The sequence below is a fragment of the Ornithorhynchus anatinus genome, chromosome X3, assembly GCF_004115215.2.
Source record: "Ornithorhynchus anatinus isolate Pmale09 chromosome X3, mOrnAna1.pri.v4, whole genome shotgun sequence".
NCBI classification, from domain to species: Eukaryota; Metazoa; Chordata; class Mammalia; order Monotremata; family Ornithorhynchidae; genus Ornithorhynchus; species Ornithorhynchus anatinus.
In genome coordinates this window covers 14,661,445-14,671,353 of record NC_041751.1, presented here as the reverse complement: position 1 = coordinate 14,671,353, position 9,909 = coordinate 14,661,445, and the positions used below count along the sequence as shown (strand labels likewise).

Below are 9,909 nucleotides of genomic sequence, written 5' to 3'. Positions count from 1 at the left end.
ACTCAATCAATATCACTGATGGATTAATTGAAGCCTCATGACTCAGTGGAAAGAGCACCGGCTTGGGAGTGAGAGGTCATGAGTTCTAATCCCAGCTCCGCCACTTGTCAGCTATGTGATTTTGGGCAAGCCACTTTATTTCTCTGTGCCTCAGTCACCTCATCTGTAAAATGGGGATTAAGACTGTGAGCCCTACGTGGGACCACTTGATTACCTTGCATTCCCCCTGCCCCCAGAGCTTAGAACAGTGCTTGGCATAGAGTAAGTGCTTAATGAATACTATTATCATTATTTTTAACTGATTCATCAATAGCAGTCCAGGAACCATTAAACCGATAAAGAAGCAGAGAAATAGAAGGGAATTTTTGAAGTCCTCTTTGCTGTTGACTAGTTTGCAAACAATTCAAAGCATCTGCTCCCGATCTCAGCTTCTCAGTCAGGTATTAGCATATCCGAGCTCAATTGGCATTTAATGCCAGAAGGCTGCTTTCAAGATTCTTCTCAGAGAGACTCGCTTCAAGGGAGCCTTTCCTCCAGAGGATGGCAATCCGGGTGCAAAATTGAAAGAGCAGGTTCGAGGAAGGGTTAAAAGTACTTTTCCCAACTCCTGTGTTTCAGAGACACGCTGGGCATCCTTCGGAGGGGTGGGAAGGATGACAAAAAAGGGAATCCTGGCTACCGATTGGCTAGCCTCTAGCAGCTGCAGTTGAGCTAAAGCGGCTGCTAAAGAGCAGTATTGATTTGAAGGGGAAATGTGGAGGGAGTCCCTGAGAGAGGGATCCAGTCATTTCTGAGAAGAGCCAGCCTCTTCCAGGAAGAAAGGGGGTCTCCATCTACCTGCCTGGCCCCTGACATCCTTCTGTGAATGAAGAGGAAGATCCAGAAAAGCCAGCTTGGTGCTACAGTGATTTAGAAAGGGAAGGGAATCGCTTCTTCAGCGCAAGGTATCTTGCCTTTTGCTGGTGCTGCTGTTCTTGCTGCTGCAGTTTCTGCTCCTCAGGTAAGGCTTCCTTTTTTTCCAATGTGATTTCATCTCACATGATTGCTTCAGGGTATGTGAGCAGAAACTCAGGCTGATTAATGGAGGGATGGAGTGGGTGCCCCCAGTCCAGCAAATGCATCTGAATTAGCAGTGCGTCTGTGGTTTTGATTCAGAAACTTCCCTAAGTTCTTAACAAGTCTCTAGGCATCGGATTGAGACATTAGAGAGGAAAGAAATGTCAGTGTACCTGATGATAAACCCTCTACAGGACACCTGACTTCTGGTTGTTTTTTTCCAGAATAGCTTTGGATAACCTGAGTGACAGTCCATCTGCACAGGGGGGGACCCCAAAAGATGTAAGGGTCTTTTTAAATGAGGGATATTAATGTCTATGATGTAAATCTATGTGGGAAAATCAGTTTTATGATATTTCTTAGCTCACATGTTGAGGGTTTTAAATTTTTTATTACCTGCTAAATATGTGAGCTGTGCTTATAAAGAGCTTTGACTTGAGTTGCATTGAAGTTTTTTTTTTTATTTCTTTAATGTATGTTCAGCCTTGCGATAGTAATTTGGAAATCTATTGTCTGCTGAAAAACTAAAATATATTCATGGAAAGGGATTTTTGTGACAGGTTTTTCTTGTTGGTAATTCTTTGGAAAAAAAAATAATCTTGTGCTACAGAGAAAATAAATACATGCCAACCATGAAACAGTCTGACTTGGGATAGATATGCCTGCAAATCATTTTAAGTGCCTCCTCTCGGGTTAAATAAATATATATATATATATATATATATATATATATATATATATATATATATATATTTTCCATAAGTAAGAATGAGAGCAGCTTAGTGATTTCTGTTTTTCTCGTTGCACTGCCTTGAACATATCTGATCTGCACTTCTTAGATGATAAATACTTATATTGATTTTAGAATCATTTAAATATGACTTTTTTTAAAACATACTTTTAAAAAATACTTTTCCGAACGATGCTCCTTTCACACTGGACAGACCCCAAAATCAAATGGGATTTTTTTTTCCCCCTTGTGGGTTTGTGTTTTTTGTTGTTGTTGGTGTTTGAGTTTTAAGGTCTCCAGTGAATGGCAGAAACATACTATTTGAAGCATACTAAACTGGGGCTGGAACACACCTTTGGGAGCAGATGTAATCAGATTTAAGACAAATTATTCTAGACAACAAAGCTCTTGAATTTTGCATTGAATTTTGTCATTCATAACCTAGATGACTATCCTATCTAAATGGACATTTTACTAGTCATTTCACCGGAACACTCATTTCCTAGTGAAAGGTTTCCTGGATCTTTACAGAATTTCTCCTCAATACTGAAAGCCAGATGGTTACTCAAGGAAACTCATAAGCTGTTAATTGCTGAATTGATTTGAAGAGCCAGGGAGCAAAATCAACACAAAGTGGAGGCTTACATTTTAACTGATCAAGCTGCCTACATTATGCAGTTCACTACCAAGATCAAAGTGAACCTTCAAGGAAATAATATGTAAAGTATGTCCCTCTACCAGGAATAAGACTCCTTTTTTGTAAAACTGTGTGAACAGCTATTTTTCCTCACTAGCTGCTCATTCAATGACTCTTTTTATTTCCCTTCGAGTTGGACTTATTTTCAAAAATTCAGTGCAGTTTAACCAAGTCCACCTTCTTTTGGCCTAGTGTTTTAAGGACATAGCCACTAAGGATATTTTGAGCTCCTCTATTTCAGTATTTGTTTCTGTTCATGAAAAGTGGGAGGGAGGTTGTATGCAAAGATATTTTGTTTTTTCCTTGCTAAGCCCATTTTTGGTTGTGAACCTCTGCCCTCCCAATTCCCATCCTGTCTTCCATCAACGATGGAAGAGGGAAGGTGGTTCGGCAGATGCCCCATAATTTTAATGTTTGCCAATCAATTCAATACCCAAACGGCAAACCTTAACCTATGGCATGTCCTAATATGTTGTATTTCTTCTTCTTTTTACAAATCTCTTTAGAATATCTATTAGGAAATTACATTTTTCACATGGGATTCCCAAGTAGTATTCCACCAATTAATTGGCCTACATTTTCTAATTCCTTACAGTGTGTGGACAAATTCAAATGAAACTATCACACTTATTCAATAATGTAATATTGTAGCAATCCATTCTTCTTAATGTCACCTTTGGTGTTGTGAAAACAGTTTAAACCTACATTCAAAGCAAGGTTATAGAGATGTGTGTGTATATATATATATATATATATATATATTTCCTTCTTCTTGCAACAGGGGACACCATTTGCAGGTGAAAATGCCAACTTTGGGGAATTTCCAACCTTGCTCTTCAAGAACAAAATTTTCCAATCCAAGTTTCTGGGATATTCATTCCTCCCCCCCAACTTTTGGACACCACTCCGCTCTTGATAATCCTATCCTGTTGATTTTTGAAAATGTTTTTTTATTAAGCTTCTTCTGTGTGCCAGACACTGTACTAAGCGCTAGGGTAGATATAAGCTGGTCAGTTTGGATACAGTGGATGATGCCCCACGTGGGCTCACAATAGTAATCCCCATTTTACAGGTGAGGTAACTGAGCCACAGAGCAATGAATTGACTTACCCAAGGTCACACAGCAGACAAGTGTTGGAACTGGGGTTAGAGTCCAGGTCCTTCTGACACCCAGGTCTATGCACTATACACTAGATCACACTTCTTCGTTTATGGTAATCCATGTACTGGAATAACTCTTTGCTATGCAAACAAACGAACAAAAAATAAAATCACTTGCACTGAACTTTGTCTTCTGCTTAGTTCATTGACTATCTTGAGAACAAACACCAGAGTATCTAAACTTGACTATTTTGATGGTTATGCTCAAAATGATATGCAAAATTGGCAATGCTTATGAACTGGTAACTGCTTTTACATAGTGGGAAATCACACCTCATTTCAGGCTTGGAGCTTCTATTGTGATTCTGCTAATTTAACACAGTTGTGTAATTTACACATGTACAGCTCTGAAAAGAATTGTAAGTTTTGGCTTTAGGGTTTCTTCATTTGAATTATCTTGTTTTTCCTTTCTGAAGAAGCCACCAGTTTCCTGACTCTCGGGGAGATAATCGGCAAACTGCTATTGTAATAAAATATATAATCCCAATCATGTGGAACTCATTAGTTTACTTCAAGCCACAGTTTAAACTTCATTAATTTAAATGAAATGTAAAAAAAAAGGCAAGTACACCTTAAAAGAAATACAATTGGAAAAATATGAATTAACAATTACCACATTGGAGGCACATCTAGCATGTTAATGAGAAAATCAGCCTATGTTAATTTCTTAAAGTTGCATTTTTATGAACACAAATTACAAACTGTTGAAAGGCAGAGAATTAAACTCACTCATCATGATTCAAAGAAATCTAGTGTCATTCAAATTGCCTCCATTCCCTGTGGCTTCTTAGCTCCCAAGTATAGGATAAAAATTAATTCTGAAGAACCTTTATCTATTTCATCTTTATACTTCATCTTCCTGTCAATTCCCTTGCACATGAGTTCTAAGAAATTTCCCCTAAAGAGCTTTATGTCATGTGTAATGTGAAATCTGAGTAGTGTAGCCTAGTGGAAAGAGAATGGGCCTGGGAGGCAGAGGAACTGACTCTAAACCTAGAGCTGCCATTTGCTGTGTGACCTTAGGCAAGTCATTTAACTTTTCTATGTCTCAGTTTCCTCATTGATAAAATGGAAATCATATCCTACTCCCTTCTATATAGCCTGTGAGCTCTATGTTGGACAGGGACTGTCATCAACCTGATAAACTTCTCTCTTCCCCAGTGTTTAGTACAGTGCTTCTCACATAATAAGTGCTTAACAAGTACCATAAAGTTTCAAATGAAACCTACATATAGAATTGGCATTTATTGAATCCCTGCTTGTAGCATATAGCAGCATGACCTAGTCAATCGAGCTTGGGCCTGGAAGTCGGAAGGAGAAAATGCAAGACTGCCCAGTGAAAGAATGGTAAGATTCGGGAATCATTTGCGTAGATATGGTAGTTGAAGCCGTGGAAGAAAATGAAATCTCCAATGTGATAGGTGTAGAAGGAGAATAGAGAGGGATTCAGAGCTGAGCCTTGAGAGGATTTCCCCCCCGCCCCCACACAAAGTTCAAGGGTAGAGAGAGGAGGATACTCTGAGAAGGAGCAGCCAGAGACAGAGAAGTATTCATTCAGTCATATTTATTGAGTGCTTACTTTGTGCAGAGCACTGTACTAAGTGCTTGGAAAGTACAATTTGGCAACATAGCATGGCTTAGTGGATAAAACATCTGCCTAGAAGTCCAAGAACCTCTGAATGAGCTCCTAAGCCCAGCTCTGACACTTACCTGCTCTGTGACCTTGGGCAATTCACTTGACTTCTCTGGGCCTCAGGTACTTCATCTGTAAAATGGGGATTAGGACTGTGAGCCTCATGTGGAACAGGAACTGTGTCCACCTGAGTATCTTCTATCTACCCCAGTGCTTAGAACAGTGTTTGACACGTAGTAACACTTAACAAATACCATCATTATCATTAGTAGATGATTAGTAAGTACAGAATAACTGACAAGTTCACTCCCCAAAGGGAGCTTCCTCTCTCTAATGGGGAGAAGACTGTGAACCCGTTGTTGGGCAGGATTGTCTCTATCTGTTGCCGAATTGGACATTCCAAGTGCTTAATACAGTGCTCTGCACATAGTAAGCATTCAATAAATATGATTGAATGAATGAATATAAAAAATTTATATTACATTCATTTGTTCACGTGTAGTTTAAGCCCATTTGTTAGTAGTCACAATGTAATAAAACCTTTCAAACTTCAAGAGTACAATGGAATAAAAAATGATCAGTTAAACATCTCTCAAATCTATGATACTTCAAATCTTCAAGTTAAAATATTGGGAGTAGAAGTTATTGACAAAAAGCCGAAAGGTCTTATGTGGCTCCTTTTCAAATAAAACAGCACCAAAAATATAAATTATGGTGATCCTTGGTGATTGCATAATAACAAGGTAGAAATAATGAACTTATAACGAAAGAGTTAAACATATTGTAGTGTACTTTCCCAAGCTTGTCATAGATTGTTGTGCACACGTTAAGTGCTCAATCAATACTATTGATTATATAAAGTCAGAAACTGAAGAATTGCTATATTTCAGTTGTATCATCCTGATATTTCTTTTATCTTACAAATACATTCCCACTTGGTGAGAGTAATAGTCAAATAATTTACAACTTGAAGTTCTCTAACTGGAGTTGCTGGAAATAGCAATTCTCGGCTATAAAATGGACCCATGAAATGGGTTATGTGATTCTAAAGAATTACAAAAGCAATAATTGTTGCCACCAAAACAAAAAATGCATTGAACTAAATAAGCTGCAGTGGGTTCACGATTAACCCAGTTTCAAAGTTCCAGTTGACACAACAAAATGAAAACTTTGGAAAATTGGGTTCATCACCATATCTCACAAGGATTATAAGATTTTAAGCATTATTGATTTCAGTCAATCATATTGAGCACATAGTGTATGCAGAATACACTTATTTAAACATGACATGATGATCGATCCTGATGAACCTACTCTAAATACTGAAGTGATTGTTCAGTGCTAAAACCTGGACTTAGCACTTGAGACCTCCTCCAGTGGTGGATAACAGGTCTCTTGCCTTCCAGACTTCAACAGACTAATCCGAATTAGTGAGAGATTGATTGTGTGGGTTGAATGAATAGAAGCTTTAGAGTAATTATGCCTGATGGTTTTGATTTTATTAATTATCTTGTCCATTTATCCATCCCAGTCTCACTGCACTTAAGTACATATCTGTTATTTATATTAATGTCCATCTCCCCCTTTAGATTGCAAACGCATCGTGGGCAGGCAATATGCTTCTGGTACTCTGAAGTCTTTAGTACAGTGCTCTGCACACAGTAAATGCTCAATAAATATGATTGAATGAAGTCAGGTCGCTGTGGCAAAAAATAAGAGAGGAGGGAGTTAAACATCAGAAACAACTGGCATGGACATTGAACATGGGAGTCATTAAGGATAACAGAATTAGGTTTTTTCACTGAGTTGAAGCAGATAAGGATGAATTGACACATGACATTTGTCTTTGGCATATGTATAAATATCACATACCTCACTCTAATGGAACACGTAACATTGGGGAAAAAAAAAATATTTGCAATTAGGGTGACCAAATAAAAAAATATATTCATTTTTTTACAAATTGGGAGGATGGATATATTTTAGAGCTACTAGTAATAACAGGTATTTAAGTGCTTCCCACATGCTGAGCACTGGAGTAGGTACGAAATAATCAGGTCAGACACTGCCCTTGGCCCACATAGGACTCAGACAGCTTAGGGTGCTAAGAATTCATTGGGAAAGGTTTGTGGTGTGAAGGGAACACTTAATACTGTGCTTTGCACACAATAATTGTTCCATTAATATGATTGAATGTAAGGGTGGGACTTTAAGAGGATGTTGAATGTGGGGGGAGCTGTGGGCTGTTGGATTTGGGGATGAAGGGAGGGAGTTTTAAGCTGGTGGGACACCATAGGTGAGGGGTAGAGGTAAAATAAAAGTGGAAATATAGTGGGGAGGTTGGCTTGGGAAGAATGAAGAGAGCCGGGTGGGGAATAGTGGATCGAGAGCCAATCAGAAAAGTGAGGAAAGTCGGTGAAAAGCCAGGGCAATTTTAAAGGGTTTTTGTTTAGTGTGGAGAAGATCCAACACGTCACTTTGTTTTTTATCCAGTGAACAGATATTTCCACTTCCCAGTCCCTAAGAAGAAAACTATATTCATGTTATGCCAGACGTAAATAACTCCTAGCAGACTTTAGCTTTGAAAAATATACTAAAAGATGTATTCTCCCTATTATGTTGTTGTTGATGTTGATGGCATTTAAGTGCTTACTTTGTGCCAAGCACTGTTCTAAGCACTGGGGGAAATACAAGGAAATCAGGTTGTCCCACGTGGGGCTCACAGTGTTAAACCCCATTTTACAGATGAGGTAACTGAGGCACAGAGAAGTTAGGCGACATGCCCAAAGTCACACGGCTGACAAGTGCTGGAATTGGGATTAAAACCCATGACCTCTGACTCCCAAGCCTTTCCTCTTTCCACTGAGCCATGCTGCTTCTCATATTGTATATTATATACATTATCATAATACATTATATAATGTTATATAAATATTCAATATTAACTATTAGGTTGCATCCTTACTCCCAATAAGACATACTATTAACAAGGGAATGTAGGCTGGAATGTGCTCTGAAGTGAGCAGAGAAGAATCTGTATGAACACCTGGAATTGGGTCTATGCAGAGTTGAAGGTTCCTAAAATAGCAATTAAATAGCTTAATCTGAAATCCCTGCTAGGTTCAGTTCCGTAGCCTTGTGCTGACAGATCGAGTTAATTCTTCATGAATAGCTCCTCCATCCCACTCCACTGTCTTAATTTACACACTATTAAAAATTACATTCTTTTGGAGTTCATTGAAATGAGAAAGTTGATTTAGAGTAGAAATTCCCTCCTTCCTCCCAGGCTTTGGTACCTTATTTGAACAATCCGTCCTTCATCGTTATATCCGTCTATCTTTCTGCCTGCATATGTTCACACGAAATAACTGGCATACATGTTGTATTTAACATGTTTCAGCAATTGCTCTGCATAAGTGAAGGGCAGCCTGGTGCTTTTGTTCTCATCAAAAATGCTTGAATTTCAGTATGCCCAAGCTGTATGCTGTAATAGAATATAAGTCCTTGGAGCATTAACAGATCTCCGGGCTTTTAAATAGACTGTGACCTATTCATTTAGAGGGCTACTTCAATAAAGCAATGGCTCACTTAGGTTAATGATGGATCATGGCGTGATTCGATTTGCACAGTGCAGTGTTCCCCATTCATCCCATAACGTTTGTGTGGGTCATGTTATCACATCCAAATAATGAGCTGGGCTCCTTCTGGGAGATATCTCAGTGATTACAGAAAAGTCCAATGTGCCGGGGCACTGAGCTTTCCGGGTTCAGTCGGATGCCGATGGATTATTATTTTAGGCCGGAGCGTAACAACGTGAGCAGGGGTCAGTAGTCTCCCGACAGGAACACCTGTCACTTGTGGGTTTAATGTGACATCTGGCTGAACAGGAGGGCTGCTTTTAGCAGACAATTGTATCCTTGTGGGTCTCCTTTTCTATTCATGGGGTGAGGAATATGAGCTGAGACATATCTCCTAATAATAATAGTGATATGTAAGTGCTTTCTACATCCCAAGTGCTAGGGTAGGTAGAAGGTAATTAGATTGGATAAAGTCCCTTGCCCACAGGAGACCATTATCAAATCTGTTTCCGTGCACTTTCAGCTTTCCATTGACCTCACCCACTTCATTCAATTCAATCGTATTTATTGAGCACTTACTGTGTGTAGAGCGCTGGACTAAGCACTTCATCATGGATCTCTTTCTCTGAATATTATTCCACTCACATGACCTGCTCAGAGTTGTCCTAGGGCTGGGAAACTCATGAGGTCACTTGTCTGCGAAAGGTCTAATTCCAACCTGGGACTTGGACCGACAATCCTAGGAAGGTAGAAGAGGATCTTCCTTTTGACCATGAATTAGCTCTGATGCCAAAGTACTTATCTTTTTCTAAACATAAGCCTCTTGCTCTCACAGTTCTCTATTCTTTTGAGAGACTCATCAATCTTAAATACTCTCAGTAAAAGGCTGGACATCCAATTAGAGATTGATTCATTCAATCACAGTTATTGAGCACTTATCTTGTGCAGAACACTATACTAAATGCTTGGGAAATTACAATACACCAATATAGAGAGACAGACCCTGCCCACAAGGAGCTCAGTCTGGTGGGGGGGGTGCGGGGAGACAGAAAAC

General features: G+C 39.1%; 1 protein-coding gene across 1 annotated transcript in view; it reads left to right on the top strand.

Moving 5' to 3' along the window:
• The first annotated feature begins 667 nt into the window (after positions 1-667).
• The window catches only part of CDH12 (cadherin 12), a 503,695-nt gene continuing 494,453 nt past the window's right edge, over positions 668-9,909 (top strand). Inside the window, exon 1 of the mRNA XM_007655500.3 lies at positions 668-1,000. The gene's annotated coding sequence lies outside the window, so the exon portion shown is untranslated. The remainder of the gene's footprint in view (positions 1,001-9,909) is intronic.